Source organism: Dipodomys merriami, unplaced genomic scaffold (assembly GCF_024711535.1).
Source record: "Dipodomys merriami isolate MVZ:Mamm:240054 unplaced genomic scaffold, mDipMer1.0.p SCAF_202, whole genome shotgun sequence".
NCBI classification, from domain to species: domain Eukaryota; kingdom Metazoa; phylum Chordata; class Mammalia; order Rodentia; family Heteromyidae; genus Dipodomys; species Dipodomys merriami.
Genome location: NW_027203405.1, coordinates 1,046,910 through 1,052,909, shown reverse-complemented (window position 1 = coordinate 1,052,909; position 6,000 = coordinate 1,046,910).

The window sequence follows — 6,000 nt, the reverse complement described above, 5'->3', positions numbered from 1 at the left end:
GTGGTCTGACACCTCATTGCCCACAGCACTGGGGTCTGTGGACAGGCCCTCACCTGGGCCCCGTGGTCCTGTAGGCTCTGGGCTGCCCTCCAAACCTGCCCAAGGCCACCAGAGCCGTGCCTGGGTTTGGGGCTCTGCTGCCGGCTCAGAATGGAACCACTGGAGAGTACAGGTGGGGCTTCCTGAGGGAAGCCAGGGCCCTCCAAGGGATGAGCAAGGAGGAGCCTTGCAGGACTGGGCCTGGAACAGCTCCAGAGCCACAACCAACAGCACAGGGCTGGGCGAGTGAGAAATGAGCACTAGTGAGAACCACCCCGGCTGGCTGGTGTCGGGGGGTGGGGGAGGAGCTGCACAAATTACAGGGTGCCAGGGCCACAGTGGGGCACAACCAGCGCTTGGCAGAGTGGGGGTGTCCACTCTCAGGCCTGTTTCCCATTTGTAAAGGCCTAATAACAACACCTACCACCGGCTTACCTGAGGAGTAGATAACACACAGCCAGTGCCCGGACCTGCTATTCCCTCAAGGATATAAGGCGATCGGTAGAGTCCCAGGGGCCTAAGGATAATTTTGGGGCGTGGGGAAGCACCTGACTGTATGGCAGACCCCCGGGCTTCCTCCCAAATGTACAGAGAAGGTTGTTTTGACCAAATGGACAGCCAAACCTTTGCTACCGCGTGGTGCACCTTATAATCTAATCTCAGTCCTTCCTGCTGTCTTCCTGGCTCTTCCTCAAAGGCGTCTCAGCTACTCTGAGACACTTCTGGGCCGGCCTGGGAAGGGCTGGCTTGGAGGGGAAGCCCGCTCAGGCCAGGGCTGTGTCGTCAGCGTGAGGTGCCGAGAGGGCTGCCGGCTGGCCTGTGAGGTCAGTGTCCCGCCTGCATCTCTGCCCTCAGTGAGCCAGCTCACATCACCGCGGCGCCCTGCTCAGCCGAGCCTTGGGCAGCCGGGCACGGGCGCTGCAGAGGGCTCGCAGAGCGTCTTGCAGCCGCAGGAGAGGCCTCCGCTCAGGGGGTTGTCCCCTTCCTGCACACTGGCCTCACGCTGGCCTGTAGCCTCCGGCTGCCCTCCCTCTGTGCCCTGGAACGCTGGGCTCGGGTGAGCATTCTCAGGAGCGAGGGCGGGGCCTCTACAGTGTGACTGACAGGGGATCCAGGACCAAGAGGGGACAGGCAGCGGAGAGGGACAATTGGACAGTAGAGACAGACCCTGGGGGAGGTCCCCTCGGAACCACTGGGGCCCCACAGAATCACAGGGGTCCCCCAGAACCACTGAGAACTCCCAAGAGGTCCTGTACCCCCACCACCGCTGGGGTCCCCCAGAACCACTGGTCAAGGACTGCTGGGAGGCACTGGGGCCACGCGTCCATGCGGGTCTGAGCTGGTCCCCCAGGGGTCAGCTTCCGTGACTGCCCAGCACCCTGGCTCTGTGCCAGGCCATGCTGAGGATGAGGTTGGAGTGGGATCCAGGATTGGATTCTGGGGGACGCAGAGCCCCTTGGCCTGTGGAAGGGCTCCCCGGGCTGAGCCGTGCCCTTGTGTGCGCTGTGCATCTGCTCTGGGCTGTGGCCCAAGTCCTGGAGGGGCTGGGCCAGGGGCCAGGGGGGAGCAGCTCTAGACTCAAGAATGGGTCCAGATCCCCCCCAGAGGCTGCCCAGGAGCCTGCCTCTTGGCACCCCGATGGGGGGCTCAGCTGCCCCCGGTCACCAGGGACCAGGCTGCAGGCGCCGGCAGCACCTCTGGTGGCCCTGCTGTTTCCTGTCCTACCACATTAGCTTGCAGTGCAGTGTCCATAGCTGAGGGACAGGGACACATAACCACAAGGGTGCTGGCAAACGCAGCCATGACCTGGGAGAAGGGGGACTGCGGTGAGGCTTCCCGGTCCAGCGAGACCTCACCAGCCCCTCTGGCTTGGACCTTCTGGGCCTCTGGAGCCGAGGGTCTGTGGGGGGACAGACGGCGGGGCCTTGTATGGCTGGGAGGAGCCGTGGCAGGCGGGGCCCTCGTGTGGCATTGGTCCTGTGTGGACGGTAACATTGCAGACAAACCTGGAGGCTGGAGAGCAAAAGAGGGGTGGGCAGCACCCTGTGGGCAAAGCAGGGCAGTTTAGGCCGAACTGTGATACCACCCGAGCCGGGGAAGAGGAAGATTCACCGCGGAAAGCGTTCGACCTTTCTGGAGCTGACCCATGTGCACGGTGCAAAGACACACTTGCCTGGGTTCAGTCCCCAAAATGCTTTAAAAAAAAGTCATATTGGGCACGGGTGGTTCACACCTATACTATTAGCTACTTGGGAGGCTGAGATCTGAGGATCAAGGTTCAAAGCCAGCCCAGGCAGCAAAGTCAGTGAGACTCTTATCTCCAATGAACCACCAAAGAGTCAGAAATGGAGCTGTGGTACAAGTGGTAAAGTGCTAGCTTAGAGCAAAAAGGTCAGGGACAGAGTCCAGGCCTTGAGTTCAAACCTCAGGATTGACCCCCACACACATACCACACACGCCACACACATACCACACACACACAGAGAAGATATAATGAACAGATGCCCTCTGCAGTAGTGTTAAGTGGGAAAATTCCAACTGTCAGATGCTGGCTGAATACCATAATACCATAACACTGTCTCAGCTTCTAGAAAGGAGGAAAGCTTTATGATGACTTGAGAGGCACACCACAGCAAAAAAACCCAGAGGCAGGTTTATTCATGGCGGCTGGAATGTGGCTGAGTTCCCAATGTCCCGTGCAAGGCCACGCCCCCAGTGACCTCACTTCATCCCACCAGGCCCCACCTCCTCGCAGCTCTACCTCCGCCCCGTCCCCCGCCCCCAAGTGCCACAGTTGGGGGCTAAGCCCTTTAACATTGGGATCTTGGAGGGGCTGTTTAAGGTGTGAACTCTAGCATGGACTGTCCCAGTCTGCCTGACTGGATACCCTGAAATTATCCCTGAGGAGGAGAGCTCCAAGAAATGCCCCAATGTCCTCCATCCAGGACGGTGGTTACTCTCACACCCCGCGGTGCAGGTGCGCAGGGAATACTGCAATTCAGGAAGAGGGAGACGTGGACTCGGGTGTATGTGTACCGCTGGTGATGCTGTCCAAGTGCCCCTGAAAGTAACTACGTGCCAGGCGGCAGGCGGGGGACGGGCTGAGTCCTCCCACGCCAGCCCTCAAGGTCGAAGGTTATTACAATCGTTATTTAAAGGTGATGTACAGGGTGACAGTTCTGTAAGTCAGGTGCACAGTACATTTCTTTTTGGACAGCGGCACCCCTTCCCTCATTCTCCCCCAGTGTTTCCCTCCTGTTCCTACCCACAAGTTGTATAGTTCATCTTTAGCTTAGTATCTGATGAGTGCCACTGCTGCATTTGGACAAGTAGACTTTTTTTTTGGTCGGTCGTGTGGCCTGAACTCTGGGCCTGGGTGCTGTCCCTCAGCTCTTCAGCTCAAGGCTAGCACTCCACCACTTGAGCCACAGTGCCACTTCTGGCTTTTTCTGCTTATGTGATGGTGAGGAATCGAACCCAGGGCCTCATGCGTGCAAGCCATGCCTGCACTCTACCACGGATCCACCTTCCCATCCTGTCGCTCTACATTTGAGCCAGACCTCCACTGCCAGCTTTGTCCTGGTTAATTGAAAATGAGTTTCTCAGCCTTTTCTGCCCCAGCTGGCATCAGTGGCCCTCCAGTCTCGTCTCCCGAGTCGCTCGCATCACAGGCTGGCGCCTCCAGCCCCTGCTGCTCCTTTTTTTTTTTTTTTTCATGGAGAATCCAGGGAGCTGAACCAGACACCCTCAAGAGAGATACTTTTGTGCTTTACATCCATCGTGCTAGCAGATTCGTTTATTCTCTGTGTACAGATTTTATAATTTTAAATTTAAAGCAATGCTCCAAGCAGAGGCTGGTAGGAAGGTCCTCTGAATCCAAGCCTCCATGAGGAGTCTGCAGGAGGCCAGGGCCAAAGCCTTCAGCCAGAGAGGAAGGAAAACTGAAGGCCGAAGACGATGCAGGGGCCTGTGGGCACCTCTTTCCCGACGGCTTTTGATCCCCCTTTCTTCCCTGGAGGTGGGCTCACCCAGGCCCCGCCCTCCCGAGAGCCAGCCCTCCAGCTGGCCCAGCCCCTTCTCCACCCAAACCCAGCAGTCTGCGCTGTTCAGCAGATTGACTGGTGGGAGCCTGCGCCGGGCGAATTCCAGCGTCTTAATGAGTGGGAAGATGAGGTTTTATTCATCACTGGGGCTTTAAAAATTGCAGTAAAGTGGCCCACTTTATAAAGAAAAAAATCAATCGCAAAAAGAAAACAGAAGTATGTAAATGGACAGGGTGACAAAAAGCGGGCCAATTACCCCCAAAACGAGACGCAGTTAGGGCTCCATTAACTCAATTATATTTTCAAAAGGATTTCTTATGAGGCCCCCACCCCACCCCACCCGCACACGCCTGTAATTTTTACATCAACTTCAAGCCATTAAGTTGCATTAAATTATTTTGCGGGAGAGAGCAATGTGTTTGGAAAGAGGGAGCTGCAGGCAGCCTTGTCCAGACCCACTGGGGGACAGGGGTCAGGTGTGGGCAGGCCGGAGAGACGCGGGGTGCACCCCAATGGCACTTGGCAGCTTGCGCCCCGCAGGGCCACAGGCGCCCCCCGGAGGGGGGGGGCTGCCGAGGGCCTGGGCCTCTGTCCCGAGTCCCCTGCGCCTTCATCTGTGTTTGATGGTCAGATCTCCTGCCCACAGGCAGAGTCCCTGGCCTTATTGCCTTCCCCAGTTCCTCTTGTCCCTTCACATAAAAGACTTCATTTTATTTTGAGTAATGGCAAAAACAAATCTGAATTAAAATCAACCAATCCATCAAGCACCAAACGGGGGCAATGTCCCCCGCTGCTCTTCCTCAGCCAGACCTCCTGCAAACAGCTGGCCCTGGGTGACCAGGACTTGCTTGTTCAAGGACGGCCACCTTACTTCTCCTTGCTCAGATGAGCCTGCCAGGCCCCAATCCCAGTGTCCACTAGAGGTTCGTGGCTTGTTCCTGCGGTGTGCAGGCCCTGCGGTGTGGTGGCTGGAGCCTGCTTTTCTGTGTCAGCTGGCCCCTGGGGAGCCGGAGCTGTCCTACATTCGCTTGCCTGAGCGGCAGAGGAGATGACGCTTAATACCAGGAGCCAAGAACGAGGAGGAGGAAGGGCAGGGCGTGAGGGGGAGGACCGGGGAGGGCAGGGCGGGTGTGAGGGGGGAGGACCGGGGAGGGCCAGGCGGGTGTGAGAGCAGCGTGCCCAGATCCTGGCCAGAGAACTAAAACCAGCCAGATGCCCACACATGGACAAGCAAAGACTTGTCTGGGCAGTGGGTTAGGATTGACCCTGAGCACGAGCCAGCCCCCTCCCCACAAGAACTCAGAGCTAGGGAGCCAGAGGGTGAGGGGGCTCACACCTGTCATCCTAGCTACTCAGGAGCTGAGAGCTGAGGATCAGAGTTCGAAGCCAGACTGGGCAGGAAAGTCCGTGAGATTCTCCAATAAAGCACCAAAATAAGCTGGACGTGGAGCTGCGGTAGAGGGCTAGGCTTGGACACAAGAGTTCAGGGACAGAGTTCCAGCTCCAGGACGGGCACAAAAACAAAAACAACCAGAAATCTGACCCTCCCCCATTCCCAATCCCGCCTTTGCCAGCAGAAGGACCTGCTGAGGCCCTGTGTGTGGGGGGGCAGGGCCCACTTGTCCGGGGCCCTGGGAGAGAAGACGCCACGGAGGAGAAGGCAAGGCAAAGGGGGCCTCTGCGCTGCGCCCCTTGACCGGCCGGCCCCCGGCCCCGCGCACGGGCTTCAGCTCGCCACCATGCTGTCACCCCTACCCGCGCCCCAGACTTGCGGAACCCACACAAATGGAAGACGCCCTCAACCACCTGGGCAGGGGGCCGCTGGGAGGAAGGGAGCTCACGATCCACGTCACGTATGCATATAGGTGTGCATGCGTGTGTGTGCACGCGTGTGTGCTCATCGAGGCAAAGACGTGTA